This window comes from Carassius auratus, chromosome 34 (genome assembly GCF_003368295.1).
Source record: "Carassius auratus strain Wakin chromosome 34, ASM336829v1, whole genome shotgun sequence".
Lineage (NCBI taxonomy): Eukaryota > Metazoa > Chordata > Actinopteri > Cypriniformes > Cyprinidae > Carassius > Carassius auratus.
In genome coordinates, this window is record NC_039276.1 from 16,623,590 (window position 1) to 16,642,997 (window position 19,408).

At 38.4% G+C, this 19,408-nt stretch overlaps 2 pseudogenes; both read right to left on the reverse strand.

Moving 5' to 3' along the window:
- The window catches only part of LOC113053344 (integrin beta-5-like), a 30,932-nt pseudogene extending 16,030 nt beyond the window's left edge, over positions 1-14,902 (reverse strand).
- A 1,522-nt stretch (positions 14,903-16,424) lies between these two features.
- LOC113053823 (RNA-binding protein 44-like) lies at positions 16,425-18,125 on the reverse strand (annotated as a pseudogene).
- Positions 18,126-19,408: the final 1,283 nt, after the last annotated feature.

Below are 19,408 nucleotides of genomic sequence, written 5' to 3' on the forward strand. Positions count from 1 at the left end.
AGGCTTTTGGACTGTTAAACCAGTTTTATCAGATCAAAAACATCCTCAGCTGTATGCATCAAAATACTTTTACCAAGAGCATCAAGTTAGAAATCACTCACATATGAACCACTGCACCAAATCATGCAGTGACATGCAGAAACCATATTCAAGAATCCATAAAACCTTCTGTTTGACAGCTGTCTTGACCTCTGACCTGCCCAAAGGGCAATGCCGTTTTTTTTTTTTAGCAATTTTTATCTTTGCAATAAAAACCTAGTAGCTGAGATTTGGGGCGTGGATGATAGGCAGAATATTTCAAAGGATGAATATGAATACCCGCAAACCACCCATCAAGGGGCAGCTTTTGGCAGTCTATTCTTTTGAAATGTTTCATCTAAAGGATTGGCTTTTAAAAGTACGCCAGAAAAGTCAGAGGCAGGAATCATGGGAGATGTTTTATTTGTTTAGCATGCTGATCCAGATCCCTGAGGCTCCTACAAGACCCAAATTCCATCCTGACTAGGTTTGTTCAGCTGAGCTTTTCATTTTGCTAGTGCATTTAGGGATGCTTTTCAGACAGTAGAACACATCCGAGTAAATAACCACAAACTCCAGTGTTTGTTAAAATACCTCTGTTGAAATCAATGGACTCCTCTGCCTGTAAACTGAAAACACCATTATCATAACCAAAAAAAAATAAACTTTAATCAACAATGTTACTCATGAGAGATACTGAAGATGCCTTTGCATAGACATAAAATGGATCCTTCTGCCTCAAACATGCATTTCACAGAGCTCTTCTACTATCAAAACACTTACGGCAAATCAATAGACTAAGGAGTGTGCAATGAATCCTATTCCAAACTTAAGAACCAGTTTGCTTCTGGTTCTTGACAGCTCTATTGTTCAACATGTGACCACACTGCTCTCATAAATTGTCCCACGCTCCACACCACAAACAAAAACAGATATGAAGTGTTTATATCCAATCACCCAATGCACACCAGAGTTTCCTGTATTTCTGATGATGGTAAAGCGGTGAAGGCCTTGTCTGTTTGTTTGCTTCTGAGATCATTGTGTTGCCAGTTGCTGATGTCATTCACTGGGGTAAATGAGGATGCAGGGGGTGGAAAAAAGATGTCAATGGTAAGTGTACAGTTACAGAGATGAGTTGGTGGAATGTTTGCCAAACGTTAAATGAAACCACATTACATCCAAATTACAGCATATGTTTGGTATTCAACATGCAACATCCCATCTGCCCCCTGTGCTTACTGCTAACATAAGCTAACATCTGAAACATCTGAAAAACAGCTCCAAAAACAACCAGGTGTCTAGGATATTGCTTGGATAGATTGCAAATGCTTTTGAGAAAAAAGTAAAAAAAAAAAAGTAAAAAAATAAAAATTGTATATGCCCACAACAACAAACATCACTTCTGGGATGTTATTACAAGTTGGTGACAACAGTTTAAAAGCCCTTGTTTGATTGTATACTGCTCAGGGTCGAGTGCATTACATTTGATTTCTTGTTTGTACACAATCCCGATCAAAGGTTTGGGGTCAGTAGATTCTCTTAGAATTCTCTTATGATCACCACAGTTGCCTTCAAGTAATCAAAAACAATGTCAAACAGTAATGCCTTTAAAATACCTTTAAAATTGTAATTTATTCCTGTGATGCACAGCTGAATCTAAGCAGCCATTACCCCGGTCTTCTGTGTCACATGATGCTTCAGAAAAACCTTGTAATGTGCTGATATGGTGTTCAAGAAACAAGTTTTATTATTAACAGTGTTGAAAAGAAAAATAATGATGCTTTTTCAGGGTTCTTTAAAGAAAATGAAGCATTTGCCACTTTACTTAATTTTTGAAACCGTATTGTAAAATAAATAATAAATTGAATAAATAATGTGAAATCATGACCCGGATTAAAAAAAAATCTATATAAAAATTGGGTACACACTCAATTGCCAGCTTTACAACAGACACAAACATGTTCACATTTACAATGTTAATTGACTAGGTCCACACAAGGCTGAAGATTTAAAGAACAAAAAAGGAGCACATTTATATGTCTGAGGCACTTAGTCACTATTTCTAACGCTGTGTTATTAAGCAATTTAAATCAGCAGCAGATGTATAGAACAATTCTACAAAGCTGGGGTTTACTAGGGGGCACCATCAAGAACAGCTCCGAAGCTTAAACTTCCTGTCATTCTCTCTTAGGACTCAGAAAGCTATTTCAAGACACATGAATGTGTAACCTGTGCTGCGCTGCCTATCAGCACCACAGCAAGGCCACGCTGATCACATCTGACCAACATTTCAATGACAGATTTAGAGAGAAGCACGTATATCTTACGTAAAAATAAAAATGGTTAAACAATTTCTAATAAAAAAATAAAATGCACAGGTCTCTGGTTGGTCAATCACACCATCCTGCTGTCAAATATTTTAGTCTGATAACTGACCTGAATAAGCATTATAACTGAATAACTTTTCACTCTGTGCAAGTATTTATTATTAATTAATTATAGTATTATCCTTTACATGACATAAACAAACAAAATCAAGTCAGCTTAAAAAATATATACATATAAAGAGTTACGCAACACCATTTTCACAAAACCAGCTTATTCTTGACCAGTTCAGTTCTGTAAGCTGTCATCCAGTCAGCATTCAGTCACAACATGCTCACCAAGCCCATTGACCCAGTAATAAAGTGGCAGAGGGAGTGGCTTTAAAGTGACTCCGCCCCCCTCACGACTGTTTGACTTCAGCACAGCTTCCTTCTGACCCTTCAACCAGGTCATGTTTACTCCTCACTTTATCACAACTATCTACATTGTAAAGCAAACAAGCCAAATCCTTCACAAACACAAAGGTTTCAATACTCATTTAACATTAAAATGAAAGTAAATAAAATGCTAGACATGCACCAAATCATAATTCTAGATTCTTACATGTTACATGGTAAAAAGGAAATCTGTTGGTGTCAGCACTACACTCCATTAACACTCCTGCCAATGGTCCTGAAAACAGTTTAAAAGCTTTTATAGTACAAGTGGCTTATGATGCAGGTAAACAAAGTGAATACACATTTAGGAGGTTTCAACCTATGGCCTAAGCATATTACTGTATGTGTTACAGGAGGAAGTATTTAACAAAAAAAGTTGTCAAAGCTACATTTGAAAGCCAAACCCCTTAGACATAGAATCTCAGGCGGTACTTCAAGAAAATATTTTAAAGGATTAGTTCACGTCTTCCACAATGAAAACTGTCATCACATTCAGTCATTCCTACTATGGAAGTCAATGGTGCTCATCAACTGTTCAGATACTAACATTCTTCTGAATATCTTCTTTTGTGCTCAACAGAAAAAAGAAATTCAGAAAGGTTTGGAACAAGTGGAAGGTGAGTAAATGATGACAGTATTTCCATGCCCTGGTGTGGGTTCATCTTGCTGGCCTGCTGGTTTGAGAAGCCATAGCACTCTCCTGATAAACGCTAGCTTTGGGGCTTTCTTTTCGATCCTAAACACCTTGCAACTCACATACTGTAAAACAAGCTGTTCTCGGCGAAGCATAGCCAAATCAAAATACCACAAAGCATGTTTATGAGGCCTTTAACAACGAAACCTGCAGAGAACTCTCATCAACATTTGTATTTTCCCACAGCCATTATTAGCAAGTTTACAAGAATTGGCCCAGTTAATTCACCATGGCAAAGTGATGCAAAAAAAAGCAAAATCACCCAGATTCATTAAGGACTAATTACTGCAGACAAGGAGTTTTCCATGGCTGAGATAGCAGGAAAGGGATATATCCTCAATTCTAGCAATGGCATTATTGCTACAGAAGCTCAACAAATGTCCATTTTGAGCTGGGCTGACAGTTTATGCTGACTAAAGAAAAACAGAGCTTTATTACTCATAGATCAGCCATTGTGTGCATGGCTAAACAAATGCAGGCTTCTACAAAGCTCTCACTGTTGCACGGCAGAGATGCGTCCTGTGGAGAGGGAGATGGGGTGCCAGGCCAACAGCTCTTTGGCAAGAAATGACCAAATGCACTGGGCACAAATGTAGCATCCTAAAGTGGCCCATGGCAAGCCAAATAAGCAGCTGAAGAACTAGGACATGGACCATAAACTTCCACATTTTGTATTGAAAATTCAATCCACTTTGCAAGGTGCAGGTAAAAACACATCATGGAACGCAAATGCAAAGATTTCCTCTTTGAAATGGCAACCAAATAAGCAAATTAATTCTTTCCTCTTACCTGAGCATAGTATACCCTTGTGTCGGGCACAGGAGAAGTCGTCACACTCGCAGAAGGTGCCATAGATTTTGCCGAACTCGGACTCGTAGCATAGACACTGATTACAGCTGCATTCTCCGCGGCCGCTGCACACCTGCTTGCCCTCAGCCTCACGGCAGGCACTGAGATACTGGTGGTCCACCTCACCCTCCTTGCACTCGCAGCGGGCTCCCAGGTGTCCGGGCTCACAGCCGCACATCCCACAGCTGTAAGTGCCAGCAGAGTTGCAGCGGCTGCTGTTGGCCTTGGTGAAATACGTGCAGCTACAATCACAGTGGTAGTCCACAGAGACCTCAAGATGGTCTTTAAAACCAACAGGCCTGATGGTGAAACTCTTCCTGGTGCCTTTCGAAGGACATCCTCGAGCATCTACCGTTACGTTGAAGGAGACCTGCAAGAAAAAACAGACAATAAGGTTGTAACTAAATACACAAACTTTATACCAATTCAAATGCTGCATTACAAGCCCAAATGCAATGCAGCAGCACTTTACAGCAAGCTCCTTCAAATGCAGCCTTGAAATGAGTCCTTTGTTTCCTGGGCTATGAAGGACACAAGGAAGGGAAAAACAAAACACTTCAAAAAATGTTTTCAAATGTTGACTTATATCTTACCAAGATGCAATTTTATAGTTGTACAAAAACAGAACAAGGTGAACATATGTGACAGGTTGCGAACCCCGCTTTGTTTTTACTTACAAAAAAAAGTCCACTATAGGCAAAACTGTAACATTCAACAATGTTCAGTTCAAACTGAAGGATACAGACCTTGAAATGGGACACTGCTATTCAGTGCTAGAGGGATGACTGTTTTTTTTAATTAGCATGTCCCTGGTTAACTTGACAAAATAAGATTTTCCATTAGCTTTTGGATTATTGCTGGAAAACTCTGTGACCAACAAAAGTTGATTTTTAAATTAGTTTGCCAAAGCACAGGTATAAACACAACAGGCTGTAAAAGCAGACTAGTAGCTTTAGTGCTTGGCGTAATGATTGATGTCCCCAACAGGCTCTGTAGTCCCATTTAGCTGCTAACATAAATCACATAAACATAAATCACAAGCGGGGTATTATTGATGCATTTAATAATGTTTAATAAAACAAGAAAATATCTTAAGCATGTGTTAAACACAAACCTTATTTCAGACATTTTACAAAAACATTATTTTGGGACAAGTGAACCAAAGTTTCAGAAATGGTAAATCAAAGGAAGGCTAATTTCCCCCTGGTGGAACGTATGACAAACAGAGACTTCACTAACTGATGTAGATCATACTTGTCAGATTAATCACAGACCTTCAGACCAGAGGAGAGACAGACTCCACCCTGATGATGACAACCCAGAGGAAGGAAGGCTTCAACATCAATCAGTTCATGGTAAGATAAAATTCTAACTCATTTCTCAGATTTTGTATTCTACTTCAGATGTGGTTTGAGTTTCTTACAACTGCACTGGATTACTGTAATGCACCATGCAGTGCAAAAAGAGCCTTTATCACTTTATCAATTAATTTCCCAGAAGTGAGCAAACTTTATGTGGATCCTCAGGGACAGAAAACCATACACCTTCAAAAACATGGAGCCTTGCTGGCCTTTGATTCAGAACCACCCAGAGGAGAGAGGACAAGCCCAGCGTGCTGAGTCTGAACACTTTGAAGTATTGTTTCAAATCAGTGAGCCCTCCAGACCTGAGAGTTTAGAGCTCAGAGCTGGGCCAAAGAGGGTCATACTGATGGAGTTAGACTACAGGCTCACGTCTTCTTAAGTCACAATTAGGCTGTCAGTAAAGTTATCTGAATGGAAAAGGGGGTGCTGTTACTTTGACATTATTAGTCACCCTACAGTCAAGTAATAGTCTAAAGAAAACACACATTCACTGTAAAAAATATGAAGAAAAGACTGGACACAAATGGGAGGCAAGCAACAATTCAGCAAATATTCAAAATGTCTATTTCTGTTCAAGTGTACTTTTTACTGTTATTCGTGTGGGAAAGGGTCTTGTTCTGGCATGCCAACTGTTCATGAAATCTTGAATAACTGGGTAATGTTTCGGACCTGTCCAGCAATCTTAATTTAATATGATGATTTGATTTTGTTCATTCATTCTAATATGCCAATTTAAAGCTCAAGAAACATCTCTCATTATTATCAATGTTGAAAACGGTTGTGCTGCTTTACGTTTTTTGTGGAACCCATGATATTTTTCAAGATTTTTAATAAAAAAAAAGAACATTAGCATTTAGTTAAGATAAAAATCGTTAATATTATAAAATGTCTTTACTGTGGCTTTTGGTGTGGAATGGTAGTGTATAATAATTGGTGTAAATAAAATTAACTGTTGAAAAACCAACAGCATCATAAAATTACATCAAACAAAACCATATTTTATTGCATTAATATGCTACTCCTTAGAGATCATGCTAAAAACAACAAAAGAAAAGTAGGAAAGTGAGGGGAAAAACAGACAAAAGCACATCAAGTAGTATATCCTCAATGAGGCAATGAGCTGCAGAACTGGATTAAGGATACATGCAAGTCACGAGTACACGGCAACAGTCAGATGAAGACAGGCGGCTTTAGAAAACTCCATGAAGTCTGTGTGGTTATGCAGTTAATCTAAAAGTTCACTTCAGGAATGAACAAAGTTGCAACGATGAGTTTAAAGTACGGTGTGTGGGTAGGGGTCCTGCTGTGATGTCCCAACCAAAGTCAAAAGCAAACATATGCCATTGTTCTTCTTAAACACTTATTCCTATATCTAAAATATATCGCTATATCAGAAACTTTGTACTTGTGCTCCTGACTGTACACTTCCCCATTCCTTAGTGTTCTTGCATTTGCACAACAGTGAGCAAAGCTTTAGAAATTCATGGCAAACAAAGTCTATCCAAAAGTAAACTGATGTTTCCTGGGACACCAGGCAGCTTAATATAGGATTAGATGAATGTGGTACGTGAATGGGACATTTTAGTAGTCTCTTGGGGCTTGGATCTACTTCTGTGAAAGGAATCTAAGCTTAACTTTAGAATCTGGGCTGCTGCCTCTGTATCTAAGGCCTATGTTTTTCCACAGAAAGAACTCCGTGTTATTGTGTGAGCACATTGAAATGCAGCAGCGACTCCTCAGAGGGTTCGGCAGAGGACCGTGAGTGACACATGGGATTCTGTTTGGGTTGTGCTCCCCTTTCTTAAAGCCATGATTGGCACTTGGGCACAGTGTGACAAATTTCCCTCGTGGATGAGACACAAAGGCCCTAGACCTATTGGAGCAGCTAGAAAAATTGGGTCGCTCCATTCAGAGAGGGTATTCAGTTCTACCCCTCCACTTTCCCCTCACAATCCTTCTCTACATTCAATTAGGCAAAATGGGAATGGTACAGGCAAGAGTGGAGAACTCTGCTTGAATCCAAGGGTCAGATCATGGCATGGTGACATGTACCAAGTAGTTCTATGGAAGTTTTGCCATGTCTGACTAATAAAGAAAGTATGGGAGATGCACTGACTACAATCTACACCATATGAACAACATAATGATGTGAGGGTGCAGACCATGGCATATTCAAATCGAACATGTTATTGTTGAGTAAATAACTCTTCATCTAACACAGGAAGATCTAAACAATATGCCTGCAAGTGTCTGACAGTATTTAAGCCATGTTACTTATACCTGCTGAAAATCACACCAGTTATCTGTAAATGGCCACAATCCATGCACACAGAACATCTGAAATGTGTGCGTCACTGAACTGCACTGTCATTAATTCTAAAAGGCATTTCTGGCTCAAATAATAGAGCTTCTTGTATGAAATGACCAAATTTATGATTCCTCTTACGCAATCATCAAAAATGCAACTGAACTGGAATGAAAAACAAGTCATGCTCTGAAAAAAAAAACAACAACAACAACAACAACAACAACAAGAAAACATTATTTCCATTACTTATTTTGCAGCATTTCCCTGTCACTCTATTTCACTTCCTCAAGGAAAGTGAAAAAAAATATCTGTTGCTTTCACTTCCAGGATATTATATGCAGGTCAACAAGGGTCAAGTTTCAATCTGAGTGCAAATGTGTTCTGAACACTTTGGGAAACTGTAAGGTTTAATCTTTTGTCATTTTCTCTACATCCTCATTAAGATTGTGCCTACCATCAGTTCTCTTTTAGTTGTACGAGGCAACAGGATACAGCACCATGTGCTTAAATCCAAGAGGTATAAATAAAGATCTGAGCTGCTTGCCATAGACTTCACATCAAACGCTCAGGTTGCAGACAGAAGGACAGGATCAGCTGTTATGCATTTTAACAGTTAACTGTTCACAGGCAATATTTGATAAAATACTAACAGTGTCACCAATTTTGAGGTCAGCACACTTGCGGAGACCGGTCAGGGGCTGGCCATCTTGGCAGGTGGCGGTGAAGGCCAGATTGAGATCTTCAGGATGGTCCCACACGCTCAGCTCAACTTTCGACCTGATGTTCTACATTAAAGAAAAATCAAAACAAAATCATGCATGAAATTCAAAAGCCTCTAATATCACTAGTAACAATTTCAAAGGTAATGGAGAAAATGACATACTTGGTTTCTATAATGCTCTAGCACCAAAAAATGAAACCACAAACATTCAGCCATATTCTTGGACAGCATAATACCACTAAAAACAACACATCATATCCATGAAAGCATTCAAAGCCTTTGGCATATTTTGGTGTAAACGGACAGTCAGGAGCTTCCCATGATGCTAAATTGTGTTTGCAAGACTTCAAGACAAATTTCCAGTGGATCTACTCTACTGTACAAAAGTTTGGGGTCAGTAAGACACTATTTCTGTTGTACATTCATAAGAACAGCATTTATCTAAAACATAAATATTTTGTAACATCATAAAAGTCTGTACTGTAATTTTTGACCAATTGAATGTGTCCTTGCTTAAGAAAAGTATTCTTCCTTCTTTCAAAAACTAACATAAAAGAATAATATATTCTAAACTTTGGAACGGTGTTATTCATGTGAACATACTTTTTAGGTTTAAGTTTATATAAAAATGCAAGTGTAAAAGTTTAGTCCAATACAAAAAGAAAACATGTTCAGCCAAAGAACATCTTTAGAGTCCATTTCCTAGAAGACAGCAGCGCTCTTCCAAAACAGCAATACCAGACTACAAAGCTTGTTGTGAGAACCAAAGCAAACACATGGACAAGCCCATCAAATGTTCTGCACTGACAAAAACAGGAAATTTCTTATCTTATGTAATCATGTGACCACCCAGTGAAGACACAGCAAAAGAGCAAAGCTTTCCTAAAAATCACACTCAACAACAACATCTGTTTCTAATTCAATTCCTAACCATTTATTAGCTGAAAACAATGGGTAATCGGTTCGGTTGCCAATTAAACTGCAATCAATTTGCATTCTTTTTTTTAGTAGTCTACTGTTATAGAACAGTTGCCTGACCCTGAAGTGTGTTTACCATTCCCTGAAAATGAACAGTGCGTTCACAAGAGGCTGTCAATAAACATCACAGCTTCAACCTTGAACCTTACAATACACATCCTACATGAAGGGATCAGTTTTTTCTACAGTTTTTTTTCTTTTGTGTGCGCCCACAGGTACAAGATGGTAATAAGAACAACTTACATTGTATGCATTCACAATTAGCTGAATAATGTTTTTGGAGTCTTGGTCCAGAATTTCCACTGTAGTCCCAGGGATCAATGCTGTGAGATTCTACGGGTAAAAAGACATTGAGAACAAAACCAGCTCAACATTGATCAAAATAGCTCATGGTGAATGAAACATACCTTGTAAAGAACATAGTGTCTTTTGGTCACAGCAAAGATAAGGAAAATGTTGTTTTCAGCCAGTTTCTCTCCAAGTAGAGCGAGTGAAGGGTAGTCCTGTGGAGAGACAGCACATGTCCATATATCAGTAGGATACATTTATTTGCACTCTTTTTGTTGGGAAGTTTGCAAAAGGAAGTCAACGCTCTTCTGATTCCCCTCCATGGTTTCTATTACCCTTCCCACCCATTTCCTCTGTATTCAGCTACAGTTGTCCTCTGCTACTGAGCTGCTTGAGAATCCAAAGAGTTTGTGCCCAATCTCTTTAACGAATGACCAGTGATGTGATAATCACTAAGAGTGGCGTTTTCTTACAGAACAAGATGTATGCATAATGTATGCAAATATTAGATCTTAGTTCGCATTAGAAAGCATACACTGCTCCTGGTTGAGAATTCTCTCTCTCTCTTAAAACACTCAGCTGCTTTAGATGAAACCCAAACTGCACGAGACGAGCACAGCATTTGTTCTTGCACTTCGACAAAAAAAATTATTTTAACCAGTTCAAACCCTGTATAAATGTTCAAATAGACATTAACTGGTAAAAAAAAGGGAAACAGTAAGTGCAAGAAACCTTACAACCAAATTATCCACAAAAACCCTTTAAAGGTTTCTTAATACAGTTTAGAAAACCGAGAACTCCTGGGGTTTAAGCTTTTTAATCTCAAGCATTTATAGCTGACGGCAGTTAAAGACAAGCCAATTGGGCATTAAGTGCATTTCCAATACAACAATCTAATCTCATCCAAACAGTCAATTCATTTACCCAGACATGTCTCCACATAAACTTGAAGAACATTCGTTTAGTTCAGTTTATATCCATTTAAAAGGATAAAAGCTTTACCATCTTGTTTGCAGCACTATACTCGTTCTTGTCGTTCAGGTGACACTGTCCATCGTGAGGATACACTAGTCCACCGAGCCTGCCATCCAAAGCCAAGTGAGGGACGTCATCGGTGGCAAACACCAAGAGATGATAGGCCTCTTTCCTCCAGCCAATCTTCTCCTGCCACAATGAGAAGAAACGCTCACTTACACCAGCATATCTCGTCATCTCTCTATACCATGTTCATTTTAATATTTCATAGTGTTTCTGTATGGTTGATAGATTGTCACATATGAATATGTATTCACTCACGGAAATTAGATGTTTCCAAATAAAACACATCTACGATCGCTTTTGAGAAATAGATTTGTTTAAAAATAAAAAGTCGTAGTAGTATAAATGAGCATATGAAATAGAACTTTAAAGCATTTTGGCAGCTCTTTTTTATTATTGTGCATACAGCTTTTATGGCCTCCTATTTATGAAGAGACTAAACGGAGTACATACATTTAAACTGGTGTCTCAACACAGAATTTTATTCACAATTGCATAAGTTTTACATACAAATATGCAACGTACAAAAGTCAGAGAACATGTTGACTAGCGTTTTAGATGGTTGAATAGTCTAAAATAGGATGTTCAGGCATTTCTGAACAACTGAGAAACCCATGGCAAATTCAACACACAAGATCTCACTAGTCACACAAACAAGAGCGAGCACTGATTAACACACACTGTACGGTGCATAAATGTCTCTTTCTCTCATGCATGCTGTGATCGTGCCTTTCATGCCAAAGCAAATATTTGTACAGTCTATGATGTCAATATTAGCATGTCTCTTTTGAAACTCAGACATCAAGACACTCTCTCTCTTTTCATTAAAGCCTACTGGACAGGATTCCTGTCTCTATGGGGAGTTGAAGGAGTCAAAGAAGCTTAATGATGAAACAGCAAAGTGACCCGTCTTTACTGACTGCTTACCTTGCAAACTGCAGCCTGCAGAATGGCATCAAACCCCCCCTCTGGTGCGTCTCTGTTCCGCGACACCATCTGCTTCTGCACTTCTTCATTAAAACGGTCAACCTTGTCCGTAAGAGACAAGAGATGACGGAAACCAAATGTAGGGACACAGTTTGGAAACAACTTGTATCTGTGAGAGAAATTATAAAACCACTGAAAGAAGAAAGAGATGAAGAAACCAGAAGCTTAATCAGCAACACTGAAACGTCATTAATTAAAAGCACCATTTTACATCCAAATGGTATAACAGATTATGTATATAGTATCACAGATCAAATGTTTTAATTAGTTGAATGACTCTATGAAATATTGTAAAAAAAATATTAAATATAATGTATAGTAGTAAATAGTTCTTTTTGAAAGGGTAGTGTGACGTGTATTCCTTGCAGGATAAGGTATATACCTTGTCCCTATGATATCTGTTGTGGTACAGTGAGCATTTATGAGGACTGAAAGCATAACCTACATGGTCACTGATGCATGATGGGCACGGGCTGCATGGTGTAATAGCTTCTCTGGGCCATGTGCAGTACTGGCTTTGCAAACTCAATCTGCTCTGTCACACTTTCCAAAAGTTCTACCACTATTCTGCATTGGATCAGAACAATATCCACCAGTGAAAGCAGGACAAAATGCCTTACTGTTTCTCTTAACCAAATTAAGGATTTATTTTAAAGTGTGAATTAAGACTGCGGTAAGACTTAACAAGTGCAGAACTGTGACATGTCAAGTGCTTTTGGATTTCCAATGATGCACTTTCCCCACAAGACACGGCTACGCCAAAGCAGGGCTATTTTCAGTAACACAAGGGAAAGAAATTAAGACACATACACTTCACCAAGTGAGAAAGTACAGTGTCCAAAAAGTTCTCACTAACAAGTAGCTGTTCTCTTCATTGCATTACAAAGGGCATTAAAGGGCAAAAGGCATGAGAGACTTTTTGCATTTGAATTCAGATCCCAAGTCTATTTACAGCTCATCTCAGAGGTCTCTTTCTTACCCATTGCATGGGTTGTCCTGGTACTTGGGGGCTGTGTAGGAGAAGGGTGAGATGTTCTTATCCACAAAGGAGCCAAAGCCAAGCGGAAGTTACTTGTAAGCTTCCTCATTTCCTCAGCCAGCTTGGTACCCAGGTTGCGGATTGTGTCCAGATCGTCCTTCATGGAAAGCGAGAGGTCCATCAGGTAGTACAAATCAACAGGGTAGTCTTGCACAGGACGCACTTGTACCTCAAAAGAGGTCTGGTCACCTGAAGGATGTAAGAGTAATTATGCTAACACGCAATTTCAAGGTATCTACAAATGTTTTTTTTTTTTATCTATCAGCAGAAGCATACCAGGCCTTAAGCTGAGAGAGATCTTCTGTGGGTATATCTGGATGACATCATACTGGGTCACCCCAGAACCTTTGGAGCTCAGAGGTTTGCTCTGCAACAGAGAGCTGTCACTCCTGGGATTTTCTATAAAAGGTGCATCGCATCCTCTTTTCAGTAAGTTCTGGCTAAAATCACATCGTGAGTTGAGAGTTCTGACCTGTCCAAAGTCCTGAATCAGAAAAAAAAAAAGTTCACTGTTGTAAGTAATGTGAGGAAACCATTAAATAAATTAGCAAACCCACAAATGAGATGAGGTACAGCTCTAATGCTCTTAGCAATCGGTCAACAGTCAGAAGCACTGCATTATGCAAGTGTATTAAAATTAGAAATAAATCAGCGGCCTGTCTACCTTACTAGACAGTATTTTAATAAGTCTATGATGGTTAAAAATACTGTCTAGGTAGGCGGCTCAGTAGGTTTTGTGACAGTAAGAACTCAAACATGAACTGTCATTACAACAGATTCTCGCATTATTGTGCACGCGCCTACCTCTTGCGCGCACCAGGCGCAGCTCGGGTGAATGAGGAGACATTCTTCACAAGATGTGGCGCTGCCGCTCATGCAAACATTGAGACCTTAAAATACATCAATCAATAAATAAATAAACGATCGATTGCAGGTCAAATCGGTATTAAGAAAATATGCATTTAACACTTTTATTTAAAGACCCTTACAACTGAGGAATACTACGACACAAGTGATTCATGCTAAAAAGAAACGATAGAATTGAAATGTTTAGAAAAATAAAAACTATGGCAAACTGTCCTCCACGTATTATCATGGCAGTAAAATAAATACGTAAATGAAATACTAAATAAACTGATGCAATCACTTACTACAGAAATTAGGGAACATTTATTTTAAGTTTATTAAATGTAGGACTTGTTTTCACAAAATCCACAACATTTATTTCATGTATTCACATTTACTAATTTATAATGTATTAAATCTATTTGCGTTGTTATATGGCATTTTGATGACAGATGTGATTTCACTAAACACTTACCTCTGACGCTGTGAATAAATATATCCAAGACTATGTAAACTAGAAGAACCGGGCGACGCGTAAATGGGCAAGTTTTCCACATTATTCCTTACAAAATGAAAAGCCCGTTTAACGTCAACTGGGAGTTTTGTCCAACTGTATTAAAAGGTTATATTATAAATGTCCGTTTTTTATACAGTGAGTGACTGAGATCTTCTTTGCGTCCATCCTCTCCATATCACAGCGGCGCACACATGACTGAAGTTAGTGTCCAGTCCAGATAACTGCTCTGTAAACACATGAGTGAGATCCGAGGCGATACTGCTACTCCACATTCGAAGCTGAGTGTTACTGTCGCACACTGTCTGAGGTCCACGGCAGTAGTTACTTAAATATACACTGTATCCATACTGAGTTTAAAATCAGTCGCAAGAACTTTTCAAACTTTCGTAAACAGATTGTTTAATTCACCATCCGGTAGTTTTCAGCGTGGAAGTTCAACAGACGACTGCGGACCGCGTCCCTCACAGTACTTTAAACTCCGCCCATGGGAGAAGAGACTGGACATTCTTTTCCAGTTTTCACAATAAGCCACGCCCCCTACGCTGGGATTGGCTGGTAGTCGACTTCAAACCATGCACTGATTGGACAGTAAACAGGTCATTCAAATATCTTTACCAATCAAATAAAAATAGCAATCAGGTGAAGGGCGGGGCTAGTAAACAGAATACGAGGGGAAACAAATAACGCCGACTAGGACGAAGCAATTTAAAAGGAACTTTAACCCTTTAATTAATTGACTATAGTAACCAATGCAGGTGTTTTGTAATGGACTGAGCAATCACATTTTGCTCTGAAATGTGAATCAATATCTCACATTAAACTTTCAAATTACACGAGAAAAAAATATTTAGTTGCATGCTGTTTCTTCTTAAAGTTGTAAAATTAGATTTAAAGCATTTTATAAATGTGTTTGATATGTCAGTAGTACATTAAACATCTAAATCCTTTAAGATCTGCACTGGAAATTTAATCCAGCACGGTCAGCAGACACGTGACCACCACTAATTACATCCCCACCTGTTTCACAGAAAGAACTGCTGAAAACCTAGGTATTGACATCAAATATACACACACACACACACACAATTTTTGTTCTGGTTTCACCGGACCTGACAGGAGTGATAAAAAGGTCCCTCTACCTCTGACAATTTTTACAACTACAAAAGACCATTGTCAGATTGCTTGAAATGATCCAAAATTTGCACATCTGAATTGAGGAGCTCTACATGGTGCCTGGGCTTGCACTCATCATATCATTAGAGGAAACACAGGAAACTGTTTTATTCAGGAAACACATTTATGCACTTATAACTGACAATAGCAGAGATGAAAATCTGAAAAACCTGAAATGAGTTCAAAAATTACTCCAGTTCCAGGAGAAGGAAATGCTCTGAATAAAGAATTACAATGAAATGGCTGTACATAACATAAAAAGTAGTTGCAAAAATTGAAGTGACAACTGAAATCCAGTCAAACTGGTCAGGGAACTATTTGCAAGGCATTTACCACTGCTTAAAGCAGCACAAACTCAAACACATGATGGGGTAGAGGCCTGTGTGAGAAGCTCAGAAGTCATATCCACTATAGATCTCAACTGAATCCCACTGAGGCTGTGGGCAAGACGCAGATATCGATTAACCTATCCACACTACCACGGTGCCAAGTCAAAAACATAATGACATCTTAAGGGTTTGTAATAGAAAAAAAGAATGTCTGATATTAGCAATAATTTAAACTAATTGATTAAAAAAATATACAATTTTAAATATATTAATAATAGTAATACATTAGTTACTATAATTATATTTGTCAGTAGTATAACATATATTAGTCATTTTTAGTCAATTGCATTTCAATCCTCAAAACAAACAGATTTTGGACATAAGCTTTCTAAAAAGCCTGTCACTTCATACTCACTCCATGTGATGAACTGTAGGTTACACCCTTAGTTCCCAGTCCACCCCCTGCAGTTTCAGCTTTATGGGTTTATGAGCTGCTGTGGGACAGAGCACTGATCAGTTTAGGATCAGCTGAGCCAGGCCCACAGAGTGCTGGCGGCTGGCTGCTGCCTTGGCACCACTGGCGCTCTTGAGATAGACAATGGCTGCCCTCTGAAAGCACAGTCAAGATTGCAGTTCATTAATGATAATCTCTAATTATGTTTTAAAACCTGGAACTACTGCATTCAGAATTACTACACGATCTATCAATATTAATATATAAATGCAAAATGATTTAATACATGCTACTGCTGCCAGTTTAACAACTGACCATCACACTCTGGGTGTGGAGCTGTAAACTCGTGATTGTTGTTACAGATACAATCAGATTAGGCTAAATGAGTAATCATACCAGTTCAGCAAGAAATGTACACGTTTTGCGGCTGGAAACTTTTTTAGACCATGTTTATTTACAACCTGATACTTAACTTTAAAGGTTTGACTTTTACTGAGATTCTGATAATTAGTGTGTCTATGGAAAGTAAAATGCAATAAATATCATTTCACTTGAAAACTCCAAAAACCTAAAGCGATGGTGTTGATTATCCAGTGTTTAATCTCAGCATTTGGGCATACATTAGATCAATTTAGCATGTTTAAGAATATGCTTACCTTATACTGTTGCTGAAAGTGGAGATGGAGACTTTTGATGCATTGTAGCTACTTCTCAAACCAAAGCAGCAATTCACGCTAGAGAAAACAGAACATTTAGTGGTGGCTGCTGCCCCCTAGAGGTCATAAGAACAACATGAGGATGAGTAAATGACCGTTTCCATTTTTGGTGAACACTTTAACACTTTAAGCACATTACCTTGTCTTTCTGCTCTTCAGCTGTTTCAACTCATTTGTTGTCTCTTTTAGCTTTATGAATTCCTAAGAGTGAATGGTAAGCAAGTACACAGCTCATTTAAAAAACAAACAAACACCTACTCCAACAGTCCCATTTAGGAAATGAATACAATCCCTCAGCAAGGACATCTAAATCAGACATGCAGACTTCAGTAATGTTGTTCTTTTCAGACATGGCTATTTTCGTGTGTAGTGTAAGTATCTTTTTCATGGATGACAGCTAGCAAGTCCATGTCAGTGGTAACATTTTTCATTTGGAAAATCTGATCAACCTCTGTTGGAGTTCTCACATTGATCTCCTCAATCTGTTGCTCATATACTGAGTCATGCTTCTTTCTCAGGTCTCCTTGTTGGTCTCCTGACTCATTATCCAGCTCAAAAGAATTGCTTAAGCAAGAGAAACAATCAACAGAGTTTGCTACAGTGGTTCATCTGATATTTCTGAACTTCCTTTGGTGGCCATGACTGGATCTCTGTAGTCTGCCTCTGTACTCCGGGTGCTTTGCTCCATGCGGTGGTCTAAGCTGGTTTTACTGGAAGTGTGTTCTGGAATCGATTCCTGATCCAGATTGTGGTAATCTGCTTCTTCTATTTGTATATAAGATTGGTCTTGGTAATTTTGGGTATAGTCATTCCTCTGAACCTAACTCTGCATATCCAAATCCATATTGAGGGAGAAGCTCACCTGGGCTGCTTCGTCCTTAAAGTATTTGGTGTCCTTCCTGTTCTCTACTTCCTCCCACAGCTGAGACAAGCACTGGGCATGGGGACATATCCTTTACTGTATGAAGAAGGATGTGCAGCAGGGCCTCTGTAATCATAGCTCTGTGAGCATCTAGTTTTCTGAGTATTAAGGGTGGTCTGCATGCAACCTACACTGATGTCATTTTAGGCAGTTAAGACATTCTCACCTGACACATCTGAATTCACTGAAATCTCAATTTGAAAGCCACAACATCTGCACTTCTTGGAACCAAATAGATAACTGGTCCCATGATTTTGACAGTGGGATGCACCATAAAACAATGGGCACCTTGAACTTTAAAACACACATTCACATAGATACATATGCATACATATATATGTACAATGAACAACAGTCAATGCATAGTCCCGAGCCTTCATTTTCTAAATATATCTAAATATTACTCGAAAATTGTGCTGCTCATTTTCACTCTTTTTGCATTTACATTACCTTCGTCATCATTTATCACTCACTTTAAATTGATCTTAACACTGTTAATTGTAATGTTTTGAGCAAATCTCAAAAGATGATCATACTGTACATCATAATGTTGTGATGCCCAAAATCACTTGCAACATTTAAAATGACTGAAATTAATCTTTAAGGACAGATTGTTAATTTATTTTGACCAAATACAGAACTTTAATACTGGACATTATTGGCTTTCAGCCAAAACAGGAAAATAATCATAGCCTTATCAATATTAAGCAAATTTTTTAAGTTAAAATAAAGCAGAAATAGTGACAGATCTTTTCTTCCATACTGAGACATACATCTGAGTGAAATGGATTATCAACAAAGACAAAAAATGTAGGTTGATTGAATTATTTTTTTTTTGTTAGCAGTGAGTTTAATGAGACTTAATGATTTGAGAAGCCAACGGATATATGTTTTACCAGTTATGACATTTTCATAAAAATGACCAGGCCAACCAAAATAATTAATGAATTTTCATTTCATGCCGAATTTAATTTTAAAAATAAATATATTTATTTAGTTGATGATATTTATCGTATAATCAGCTTTCACTGTGGATGAAGCGGAGTTCAGTCCCGGGTCGTCACAAGGTTGCTGCAAGCTCCTTCTACAGTCCGCCGGCCGCACCGTTCTCAAGCTGGCCTCCACTCACTCCAGCCCGATGTGTGTGACGCTGTGTTTCGTTTGGCTGTCCAAAAGAAGACACAACTAGAAACTTTTCAGACTGATGAGCTTTGTAAAATTCGACTGTTTCAGAAAGGCGGGTCTTAGAGGAGAAACAAAAATGTACAGTATGTGGAAAATAATGTGTTGTTTAACCTTAAGCCACATGAACACATTTCATTACAGCAAATATACATGCTGTATATTAGCTTCTGGGCCAAATCCTGACTGATTGCAATCCATTCTTGCCTTATTAACTCTTGGA